Source organism: Dromaius novaehollandiae, chromosome 4 (assembly GCF_036370855.1).
Source record: "Dromaius novaehollandiae isolate bDroNov1 chromosome 4, bDroNov1.hap1, whole genome shotgun sequence".
Lineage (NCBI taxonomy): Eukaryota > Metazoa > Chordata > Aves > Casuariiformes > Dromaiidae > Dromaius > Dromaius novaehollandiae.
The window spans coordinates 9,988,939-10,001,594 of NC_088101.1; the positions used below are offsets into that span (position 1 = coordinate 9,988,939).

Sequence of the window (12,656 nt, forward strand, 5' to 3'; positions counted from 1 at the left end):
CCACAAAGCAGTAAATCTGGCTTTTGAGTGGCGTATGTCAAATAGGAAGTGCTGAAATGGCTACCCAAAGAATTGATTGAGCAAAACCGGGACTGGAAATTTCTGGGAAGGCAAGTGTGCAGAATGAGCAGGGAAGAGAGCAGAGGAGTGGAATGTCTGTAACGAAAATAGAAAATAGGTGATTGTAAATGAAACGAACAACCTGGTGACCCTTATGCTACACTGGTGTAGACCCTGGCCCTTTACGCATCTCTTTAGTCATTGCAAGAGACAAGGAGGGTATTTAGGGAACGCCGCAATACGCATCAGGCTGTAAGCAGTGAATCTCAAAAGTATGTACTGTGTACTCATGTTGGGGATCTTTGACCTGGGTCTTGAAGGTGATAGGATTTTTTGAGTTTGTTTTTTTTCTCTTTTCTTTCCCCCCCAGTCTTAGTAAGTGGTGGAACTAGAAAATGAAATTGAAGAAAATGATGGCTCTTTAGTGATTGCTGTGGTCTGACCAAAACTACTGTCATCTTTGGAATGTTTACTGGAAGCTTCAACAGCAAATACCAAAGCTCAAATGGAGAAGTGACTGGATTCCCCTCGCCGTGAAGGTGATTGCTGCAACAGCAGGTAGGACAGACAGCGTGCTGTGCCTAGCCTCCCCTTTTCAGGCTATGGTCTCCACTACAGCCTAGCAACTCCTTTTACATGTTGCCTCACTTCCCCTGTCAAACAAGGTGAAAAGCATGTCTAGGCCTAACAATGCCATTCTGTGAGCAGTGATGTAGCAAAATAGTGTACCTGGCTGTCAGCTTGAGTCAAAGGGTTGTAAATATTGGCACTTAGGATGTCAGTTCCCTAGTCTGTCAACATAGGCACTTCCCTGGAATAGTTTCTGTTCCATGAATTGGCCATCTACATCTGCATCTCCTTGGCCTGGCAGCTGCAGAAACATTGGAAATGAATGGAGGTGAACCTTGTATCGCAGTCTGTTGTAGCCAGTTGTTGTCATCAGTACGCAGTTGAGCACTGCAGTTACTGCAGGGGAAACACAAAAATAGTGGTAAGACTTTGTACTAAACAGTGTAAGCTCCAAGACTGTGGTGTTTGCTGATAATGATGATTTTTGAAACATAATTTCTTATGATTCTGTTCCCTAATGTTTCTGAGAGAGGTGTTTAAGTTACTTTAGATTGGAGATGCCCTCACAAATGTTGTCACGCAAGTAATGTCATTTCTCTAGGACAGCCATCAACTTGATAAAACATAGACCTTGTCCATTGGTGGGGCTTACTACCAGCAAACGTGACTGGCAATAATAATGCCCATTTGCTTTCCTTTCCAGTCCCTTTGGATTGTAAAATGTTGCAAGATGATTTGGTGACAGCTGAACTCAGGCCTTTCCTCTGGCTCTTCCTGTGATATCAAAGAAGTCACAACAGTGGAAAGTTGATTTGCACCTAATGCATCTTGCTTTATAACATTAGGAGGGGCTACTGAGATTGGGGTATATCCTCTCACTTCGGGTCAGTAGGTTGTAGAGCAGGCTGCAAGCATGGAAAGGGAAGATGGAAGTTGCCTGTTTTTCTCTTGGAAAAGAAAATTTGTCAGGAGCAGAAAATATGACCTTGGACAAATTACCCTCACTCCACTATTACTCGTCCTCTCCAATTTGATAGTAATTTTCTATGAAGGAAAGGATCTAGAATGTTCCCATTGTGCTCAGCACAAATGAGCCTCTCCAGACCCAGCTTCTCCTGGGTCCCAATAACATTTTGAATACAATGTAGTTTAAAGTAAAGTTTTTTATTTTATTGTGATTACTGTGTAGTTTCTGGGGTATCCCGAACACCACAGACTGTGTTTAGCTGTTGGTCACATTAGAAGAGAATAAAACAATTATTTTAGATTAAGTGGATTTTGGACAATTTTGTCTGTCATTTCACATAACTGGACTTTAGAGCTTAAAAAGGAAAAAAACCAAAGCCTCAAACTATATAGTAGTTTTCCCTCTTTCCCACTAGATGGCCAGTTGTGTCATGTCCAAGAAGCATTTTCTGTCTTGACATCTGGGAAGCCCTTAGTGAAAAGCATAGGTCTCAGTCTGCCAAAGCCCAGACGCAAAAGCTAGACAAAAACTCCTATGCGGCAGGAAACTTTCCGGCAACACCCTGCTGGGTCGTAAATAATTTTTTCCCGTGCTTGAATTTCCTCATCCTTCATTCCCAGTAGAAATAATATTCAACAGTGAAAGCAAGGGGCAACACATCTGTTAGAAGGTCAGGAACAAAAATGAGTGACATCCCTTGGAACCAAGTTTGAGATAGGAGGGTGATATATAGGCTTTTTTCTTAAATTGTTTTGGTACTGGTTTATATTTCATATGAACTATTTATTATTGTCTTATTTACAGCGATTTTGAATGTTCGATCGGAAATCTGATCTCTCGTTTATATGCGCACTTCCCAATAAACCAATTAAAACCCAGCTGCTATGCAGGAGAGAGTGAGTGTGAGTCAGCTCCTCTTTCCAAGGATTGTTCTTTATAGCTTGCTCTGGTGTCCTATTTGCCTGTTAAGAATTTAATTACGCTGAAGAAAGACAAACATCTAATATTTCACTGGGGGATGGAAAAATCTAAGAATTTTAAAACTGTTCTGGGAAATGTTTTTAGGGAAAGCAATAGCTGTGTTTGCTATCCACCTGTTACTCTTAGCATGTGCAGGTCCAGATACTCGGTCATCTTACATTGTATCTGTCATCATGCATTGTATTATCTGAACCCTCTCATGGATTTCTCTTCAGGTGCCGTTAAAAAAGCTCAGCTAAGAATCCTCTCAGCTGGGACAGATCCAATGAGTGTCATGCCAATGAAAACACTTTTTGTGTATGCTTAGGACCAAATACTGGTCTTGGCAAAAACAACAGCAGTTTTGCTACTTACTTCAGTGGGACTCTAGGCTTTACCCACCCCACTCCTGTTTTTATCAAAGTGAATTCCTGTTTACTTCAATAAAAACTTAAATAAGGCTTACTAGCTAGGATGTTAATTAGCAAAGAGAGAGTGAACTGAGTGGTCTCCTCCATGTCTTTTAATATTAATATAACTGTACATCTTGTAAGCGACTACCTAAATGTAGCCCGGTATTGCTGTAGGGCAGAGTCAAAAGCTCCTTAGGTGGTGGTTTTCAACCTGGGATCTGCAGGCCACTGAGTTGCCCACAGGCTTTCAGATCTTTGGGATCTGTCAAAGGTATTTTAAAATTTTTTTTAAGGGCTGCTGCCCATGTAAAGTGTTCAGTGGTCTGCAAAAAGTCAGAGACTTTTTAGAGTAAATCTCACCAGTTTTCATCGAGGTTATATTTCTAAGTTCTGTGGCTGCTTTCGAAATCTCTCCTGTAAAGACTCATTTGTTTAATTACATAAAACAAGCGCCTGGCTTTACAAACACCTACTCCTATGAGCAGTCTTGACATGATTCAGTTTAAGTCAAGAGAATCACAAGACTTAAAGGTTTTAATGAATTCTGAAGAACTACTTTCAGTATCTACTTAATAATAATGTTCCAGAACAAAATTTGTCTACAAATTAAATATCACCCCATGTAAAATTGACATCTTCCCCTTGATTCCTCTTATCAGTCCTCCGTTACCCCCTTCCTACACACACACACACACACACACACTTCTGTCTCTGTATTTTCCATCAAACCTGGAAATGCCTCCTGCCTGCCAGAAAGACAAGATGGCTCAGTAGCCCTGCAGTCAATCAGACAGCTTGGCTTGCATGGGAGAGCCTGGCCAGCCGAGTCACATTTTGACCTCCTTCATCTGCTCCTCTGAAAAGTTTTGGATTCACACAAACTCCTAATAGCATTCTGCTCCAGCGCACCAGAGCCCCTGAACAGCTCCAGGAACTCAAAGCTGGGGGAACTGTGCTGTGGTAACGTTTTAACCCCGTGACACCCGGTAAGGCTCCAGAAAAGGCCCTCTCACTTGCAGTCCCCCTTTGCTCTTTTGAAAAAATGTCTTTATTTGCTGAAACTGTGCATGCTGCTGTCAGACTGGTTATCCTTGCAAGCTTTTTGGAAGTGACCTTTGTTTTGGAAGTGGCTGCTGCATTTTCCTCATGCTAAATCCTTTATCCTCCCACCTGAATCCTTTCTGGCTCATGATTCCTCATTAAGATCCGTCCCAAAACCAGCACACCCATAGACTCTGTCAATGGGTATTAGCCAGGTGCTAATGTGAATGCCTTATAAAATTGGGGCATTCTTAAACAGTAGTATTTCTTAGAGCATAGGAAAACACATTGTGCATGTATTGTTTCAGTTTGCTTATAGAAAGAAGTCTTTGCTGGCTCCTAAGATTTTTATGCCCATGGATCCTGTCACGTGGAGCACAGAGGAAGTGTGTGCAGGTGAGTGTTTGCACATACAGCTCCATATTGCACGTGTGTGATACAGGCATCGCGCGTGCATCACAGCACAGGCCTGTCCTGTCTCCCTCTGCCCAGCCCTTGCAGGCAGGCGCTTGGGTCACCATTGGTTTCCAAACCCGAAAAAACTACCGTGCTGACATTATAAATGGCAATTTTAATGGCTACCTCAAAGACTACTTGCTTTGTCAGTAGCATTTAAAAATGCTGTTTACAGAAGGAGTAAACCCACTCTTGTGGCAGAGGCAGCAATAGCGGAGAGTTACCCCCAACCTGCAGCCCCTTTTGTCGCTCTCCTCACTTGCCCTCTTCTGGACGTTGTTAGCGATAAGCGCCGCTAACAAACCTGCATTTAAAGCGGGACGCGGAGCGCTGTGCGGGACCGAGTTTGGCGCCTTTTCGCGGCGCGGGCAGCGCGCGGCTCCTTTAAAGCGCGGTGACCGTTGGCGGTCGCCCGTTAGGGCGCCAGGTGCGCCGCGCGCGGCGCTAACCGCCAACCGCCCTCAGGTGAGGCCGCTCGCGCTGCTGCCTGAGGAGATTCAGTCGCGCGCGGCACTCGGCCGGGCGGGCAGCGGGGAAGAAGGCGGCGTCAGAAAAGTAAGCGAGGAGGTGCTGTGCCTGGCGCCGCGTTGCGGGGGTCACCTGCTTTGGGTAGTGAGGGTCTCCTGGGAGTCTACGGGGCTCTGTCGCGCCTCTCGGGGCCGAGGCTTTTCGTGAGGATGGTGCCAGGGCGGTCGTGCGGCTTTCCTGCCCGCCGTGCGGCGGGGGAGGTCGGCCTCGCTGCTAGGGGACGGTCGGGGCAGTGTCCTCGCTGCAGTGCCGAGCTCGGAGCGCTGGTTGAGGCGGGTGTGCGCGGGCTCTGGCGTCGGGTCCCTCTGGCAGCGCCGGGGCCCCGCGCGGTGCGGGCTCCTCGCCTCAGGCGCCGCGGAATGTTCTGGAAGCGGCCAGAGCCAGGCGCCCCTGCGGCGTCGTGTCGGGCGGCGGGAGAAGGAGGGCGGGCAGCTTGGCGAGGAGTCCGGCTACCCCGGCTCGGTAAGAAAGCCGGTCCTGCGGGGGATGTGAGCTCCCCTCAGCGGGCAGGGGCGTGCAGTGTGGCTGGGTGCAGTGTCCTGCTGCACCCGGTACCTGCTGGCTCCTTGGTGGACTCGGGCCTGCCCTCAACCTCTATTCCCGAATAAAGCCAGTGGTCCAGTATCCTTTCCATTGCCTGTGGCAGCAAGGGCTTAAACGCTGCTGGCATTTGGACCCGCTAGGCAGGTGTGGAAACAAGGGCAGTTACAATGGGACAGGCCTCTGTCCCACTATAAAAGACCAGAAGCATTTCTTTATCCTATAGTATGCCTAATAAGGAAGGGATGTTTTGTGCCTAGTGCTTAAAGGACAGGCTAGCTTTGCCTGGTATCATGCAGTTGCTCTTTCTATGCTAAAAGGCATAGAAGTCTCTGAAAAGTCTCTTTTGTTTTTCCTGTGATAGCCTTTTTGCTACATGTCTGCTGTGCTGTTGGGTAGGTAAGGAAGACTTGAGCTAAGGAACTTTACCTTCCAAGTCTGCTCTTCAAATATTTCATTTTAATAACTGGAATTTTCTTGTGTCCTTATTTTCCAGTTTATAAGTCGTATGTGTATAAGGGCCCTAGGGAAAGGTTTCCAGCGCTGTCCTATATGCTGTTCCAATGTCAGTTTTGTGTTACGACTCCAATGTGGCATATAATAATTCATAAATCAGAAATTAACTCTACCAGGTTTATGAATCTCTTTGTAAAATAAGCTGTATGCGAAATAGAGAGTACAGTGGTCCCTTAAGAAGAGAAATTGGGGCTTGTTTATGATTCTTTATGTTGATGGATATAAAAGCTGTTGAGGGTGTTGGTTCTTATTTTTCTGCTGTGATTGAGCCCCTTTATTCTGGTTACTCAACTGGCAGTTTAATTTGACCGTTAGCTGGAGGTCAGATAGTAGCGTGTGTGCGTGGAATGGATTGTTGTAGCTACTTTTCAAAGTGGTATTTTGTCTTAAACATGTTATCCATTTTTTGTGCTGTGTTCAGAGATCTCTGCTCAAAGTGTCTGAGGTGATCTTGGCCCTGTTTCAGTAGGTAAGGAGAGCTCATTCATATAAAACCATTTCACTTAATAGTTAAATATATATGGCAATGTTTGTGTGAGAGCAAGCTATCCCAATTCATATACCACTGCCCATATCGCATTTGTAGCAGAAGACATCAAACTATGGAAGCTGTTAACTGATGGGGAAGTATGTCATGTCTGTGCCATGACTTTGTGTAGAGAAAGATGAAAAATATTTGGTGTGAGCAGAGTAGCACTGATTAAAGCATGTTTGTTTTGTCCTGGGATGTCTCTTTCCTAAAGAGAGTAATGTTTGCCTACCTTCAAGTGTTTAAAAATATTGATTCCTGGTTAATGCTGAAAGGAGGGAATATTTATTATTATTATTTTGTCTCCTGTTTATGTGAGGCAGTGCAGCAGAAAAAACAAACAAAAGCACTGGGTGTCTCTGAGATAAAAACTTCTTGGGTGATCTCCTGCCTGAACTAAGCAGAACAGGTGCATATTTTGAAGGGAATGACAAGAGCTCTTAAGCTAAAGAATGAAAAATAGTTGCATGTACTCATCAAAGAGCAGGCCCTTCGCATTGCTGCTTTTATTTTATGATTCGGTATCTCCAAGTGAGAAACATTTCAGTGTGAGATGAGGTTCAGATTTTGTGAAGGGGGCTGACAGAGAAATCGAGTCATGGGGAAAGTGAAGATAGCACGTTTTGTACTGAGGTTTGAGGTAAGAAATAATTATGACTGCATCAGTTAGATGTCAGTCATCCTGTCTCTCTCTGTTTTGACACACTAAATTCTAGTGGCTAGTGATAAAGAAGACAAGAGTGTTAGGGAGGATTGAAGTAAAAACTTGAATGGGGGGGAAAACAAGGGGAGGGGGAAAAAACCTGTCGAAGACTATTTCTGGCAGACAGTCCAGTTCCTGGTGTAGACAGATTGGCTGATGTTGATTGTTGACAGCTTCTGCAGCTAGCTAATTACAACTGTAAAAAATTTCAGGTGAATGACAGTAACTTGAAATGTTAATTCTGCTTTTTTTTTATTTTGCAGCTGCAACTGTTGGTTGGCTATCACCATAATTGATGGACACTGCCAGTTGCTTAGACAGATGGAAATTAATACTTGTGTTACTATTAGAACTTGCTATCACAGTCACGTTTTTATTAGTCTCTGGCACTGAATTAATATGTATATGCGACTGTGTAGAGAAAACGCAAATACAACTTCTACCTTCAGACTAGGTTGGCAGCACTGGACTTGCTGCATATCTGTGTGGGGTTGTGCATCCGTACACCACTGCATGAGATGGCGAGACTGAGTCATGAAAGAGTCCTCGGCTCCGGTTCCTGTGGACAGAAAGCTCTGAGACACCCAGGAGCTGTGCAGGCAGCTTTTAAGGGTTGTCCTTGATTCCAGACCTTAGACTGCCTTAGAAAGAGTGGATGTGAATGTGGGGAGATGACTATGCTGAATGGTTTGAATGCATGAATAGGTTCAGTCTGGAATCATTTTGCTTTCCTAGTAGTTTTGTTTCTAACCTGATGGATGCATGAAGTCTCAAAATATGTAGGAAATAGCATGGGTTTTCCTGCTGAAGCCTAAACTGCACTCAGCCTTGCATGAATAGTGGACGACTATGGAACAACAGGGTTGTCATCCCTGTCTGTGTTGAAGGCATGTGTACAGGAAAGGGAACAAATGCTTCCCGATACCACAGTTAACAAAATATTTCTTGGAGCTGCGAGTTATGGGTTCTTGATGAAGAAACTTTCCCTGCAAGGGCAGCGTTTGAGGTAGGCTTTTGTATCTAATACTAGACAAGATGTTTCTGCACAGTGTCCTTCAGTAAGGGAAAGCAGATTCTGTGTTCTACTTGGCCTTCTATTTCCACAAAATGTTAAGAAATGTTTTTTTTTAGGATCTCTGCTGACCTGTCAGGCCTGGTGGAAATTGGCTATTGTGTTCACAAATTAGCTGAGGTGCTGGAATGGGAGGTTTACAAGCAGACCAATGGATAGTTTGAATGAGTAGGTCATCTCTCTTTGGAAAGCCAGGCTAAAAATGGCAATCACAACTGTATCTGTTTCTCTTTTGATTGTTGCGTGTTTAACTGTGTCTCGAACATAACAGCTAAAAAATAAAAACCTATATTTTACACACGTTGCTTTGTTATGGTAATAGTAGCAGGACAAATTGTTCTTGGTTTTTGGGTTTTTGTACAACTGCTGCACATTATCAGGAGACCAAATGGCAGAAGTAGAAAGTCTCTCCTTTTTTTTTGAAAGAAGGATTGCTCTTGTTTCAATAGAGCTAGAGTAATTTTTAGTAATTTGGTATTTCATTTCAGATCTTACCTGCTCTGATATAAAAACTAAATATTGAATATTGGGTTTCTCTTTCAAAATTCCTGTAATATGTTTCTTGTGAAAAGTGACAGCTGATAACACCTGAGAAGGAAGATTTCTATGAAGTACAGACATAGAGACTGTTTATCTACATTGTCTCTATTGCAGTACTGTGGGCAATAGCAGCTGGAGCCTAAGTGTTTTCCTTGTGGCCTGTCTTAAATACATGTTTTAGGTTATGTGTATGCTAAGTATTTCTTTAGCCTTCTAAAAATACAATTGGCTTATTTTCTGGACTTCCTCTGCTACTGTAGGTGGGGAAAATTAAAAAAAAAAATGCATGCACATGCATGCTTACATTAATATATTTATCTTGCAGCACATATGTATTATAACCATTTACATTTTTTATATATATTATATAAACACTTTTGTGTATATACATATATATGTATATACACACTTATTTTGTGTCTGTAAAAAGCAAACCAAAGCAACAGGGAGTTCCCCTGTGTCAGGAAGCGACAATGGAGTTTATGGCTCTGTTGTTGTTTTTAGTTTGGTGAAGAAATATTTGAGAGATTGTAAGTGAAAAACATTTCTTTTTCTCTGCTTACGGGAACTGAGAACAGGCCTGTCAGCTTTTGCTCAGGCTGTATGACAAATAAGAATATAGTTCTTTAGCTTTGGAATTGTTTTAATGATAGTGTATAGTAGGCAGACAGCTGAAAATATGCCAAATCTTTGACTTGTGATTGTGAACTTACTACTTAGTTTTTTGAAGTTTTTTGAAGGTTTTTTGATTCTGAGGGCAACTTTTGCTGCTGTAGAGTTGTGGTTCTGTTAGGCCTGTGCACCCTTCAGTTCTATGGCTGTTTATTTGGGAGACCATCTGATTTAGTTTCTGCCTTAGAAAAATTTTCAGGTTGATGGGAAGAGCTAAGTATAATACTATCTGCGTTAATTGCCTAGTACTGCGGGATGTGTGTGTGTGGGGGGGTTTTTTTGTTTTTTTTGGGGGGTGTAGCTTTCATGTTCCTACTCAGGCATTTGAGTTACTTGAAGATGCAAGCTATTTTTTTATTTTAAACCCTCAGGATTTGAGTATCTTCAAATATTCTGTTTTTCCATATTCCAGCTAAGACAGCGTACTGACTCAAAGATGGATGTGAGCATGCAGCTGCAGATGTTATCCGAGCTTAGAGAACAATTCCTGCATTCCGAGATCTTGGAGCCATCCATCCAACATAACGCAAATGCCATGCCTGCTAGAACAGCTTATACCAGAACAGGCCCTGCATTCTTCCTGAATTTCTGAGAAAGGTTGGACATTGCTAAAAGTGTCATAATAATGTAGGAGTCTTATCTGAGATTTATATGAGATCCCATGTTAATTTTTGGTTTAACTGTTTCATTGTCAGCGATGTATCTGTGAACTTTCTTCTTAACTTTCAGTTCTGGTTACCTGCACATCATTTGAATAGAAAACTAGGGTGCTTGTTGAAATTACAAAGGCCTGGATGTAGAGTAAAAGAAATTAATGATACAAAGTAATACATTAAGGAAAGTAGCAGTGGAATGAAGTCCTCTTAAGTAGAGGAGTTACATGACAGGTGGAAGACAAATCGATTAAGAGAAATCTTGTCGGATGTGGAAGTGGGCTTGTAGGAAAAAGGCAGATGTCTGCTTTGGGGTGAGAGTGTGTGTGGGGAAGCTGGTTCAGGTAAAACTCTGATCTCACGCAATGTGGACTTTGTTCAGCCTTGCTAGATTTCATCACTGAGGAAGGAGGCAAAGACTGTGTTCTTCTGAGGACTCCCTCTTATCTGAGAGGTCAAGTTCTGTGAGGCTAAAGCAAGTCAGCTCATGTAAAGAGCTCCTCACATGCAGTGAAGGAGCACCACAGAACAGTTAGTCTCGGAAGCTGCTAAAGCATTGGCTACTTTTTGATGGGGAAAGTCAGTTCTTAAGTTCTGAGTGCTCTAAAACTTTTTTTGATGCAGTTTTCAGAAGGTGTTTCAAGATGATGAGATTTCTTCTGTCCTTGGTGTTCACAGATTTCTGTCAAGGCGGACTCTCACTTATCTGGAGATGTTCATGAGCTGTATTTAGAGGTAGGCTGAACCCATGGTAGTTGGACTCTAGGTGTGAATGCATCTACTTGATGTTTTGTTACTTACTTGTGGGGAGGTCACACAAGTCAGTTTTTCCCCCTCCTCTCCTGTTCCTGAGCTGCCTCTGACCAAATTGGTGAAGCATGTTAAGTGTCACCAGGGCTGGCTACTGATTCTGAAAACAGCGCTGAAGTGTAAGTAACTGCTCAGGACCTTTTCACTGACTGGTTTAGCAAAGCTTCGATGTAAATGTAGTTATGCACTTGCATGCGACGCAGGAGGTGTTCATGTGCTAAAGGTATGATTGTTTTGCCCACTGCTATGCCAATTACTGGATATTAATGGCAGGATAGCATGCATATGCCTAAACTGGGAAGCAGAAGGTTAATAGACGAACAGCACCAGAAGATCCCATTTATCAGTTTCTATTTATCTCTCCTTGGGAGGTGGCAGGTTTACAGTAAATACCTTCTGTCCTCCTAATTTCCTAATGATGGGGATAATGATGGAGAATGGTGAAGTCATTAACTGGGACAGCCTCTGTGCATCACTCTGTCAACCACATCTCTCCAAGACCTGCAATGAAAAGTGATGGGCCCCAGCTGTTCACCAGATTCTCTTCCCCTCCCCCCTCTTCCCCTTCTCAGCCCCAATTGCAGGCTCAGCAATTGAAAAGAGGAGTGGGAGGGAAAAAAAACCCCACCCAACAACCCTCAAACCAAAAGACAAAGAGCATGTTCTCCTGGAATGATAGCAGCCTCTGCCCTGTGCTTTGTGTATGCAGGGAAGGAGGGAGAAAGTACCTGTGTGATGATGTTACTAAATTCTCTCATTTAGTGCAGTTTTATCCTTGGGTCCAGCAGTGTCATTTAAGTAAGGTGTGCAGTACTGGAGAGAGGGATAGTTAATTGAAATGAGCAGTATGTAGAAGTGAGTTGCACCATTTAAGACAGGGGTATTGGATTTCCATTTTTGTTGCCTTCCGCTCTCACCTTCTCCTGAAAAACTTCTAGAATGTCTGCCAAAATGTCTGTTGAATCTCTGTGTCTGAATCCTTGTGAAGTATGAATGTGTTACAATGTTTACAAAACAGACACGGAAACCAAGTTGCTCAAAGTGTATCAAGTTGCTCTGTGTATGGAACTGACACAGTCCCTCTACGGTAGAAGGGCAGAGAGAATACGCTAGCCTGGCTCTGTTTCTGTATCCCCATACTTGAAGCTAAAAGTTCCTCAGGAAGGCAAGATGCCTCTGAAACTTAAATTTTTCTTTATAAATTTAGTTTTTGAGAAGCAGTGTTCCCCCCCACCCCATGTTGCTTCTTAGTGGCTGACTCCTGAGTACTTTGTTGGATTTGTTTTGTATTTGGACAGTGGTTGTGTCTTTGCCTCTTCAGAAAGCGAAGAATGGTTTAGCATTTGTGACACACATTTATTCAGCCAGGAAGTTTTTCTCACTGATTTATTGCCAGCCCTATTTAAAATTCTTCATTCCTCTCAGTAAGGAATGTGAGAAACACAACAATACAGGGGCAGTTGGGGGTTTTCAGTACAGGGGCGGAGAAAGAACTTACATGCACTCTTGCCGTCCTATTACTGTTTTCTGATAAATATGAGCCTATGTAGAAATGCTTTTAAAGCTGCTTAGCTTAACCTATTTTCTAATAATGTAATACTTCTGAAAGGAGTCTGTTTTCCAGGT

At 43.1% G+C, this 12,656-nt stretch overlaps 1 long non-coding RNA gene across 1 annotated transcript; it reads left to right on the forward strand.

The window, feature by feature from the left end:
- Positions 1 to 435: 435 nt before the first annotated feature.
- On the forward strand, positions 436 to 10,956 carry LOC135328368 (uncharacterized). The gene is made up of 3 exons (XR_010389200.1): positions 436 to 618; positions 9,980 to 10,164; positions 10,899 to 10,956. It is a non-coding gene; the product is annotated as an uncharacterized LOC135328368 (long non-coding RNA).
- The last annotated feature ends 1,700 nt before the right edge of the window (positions 10,957 to 12,656 follow it).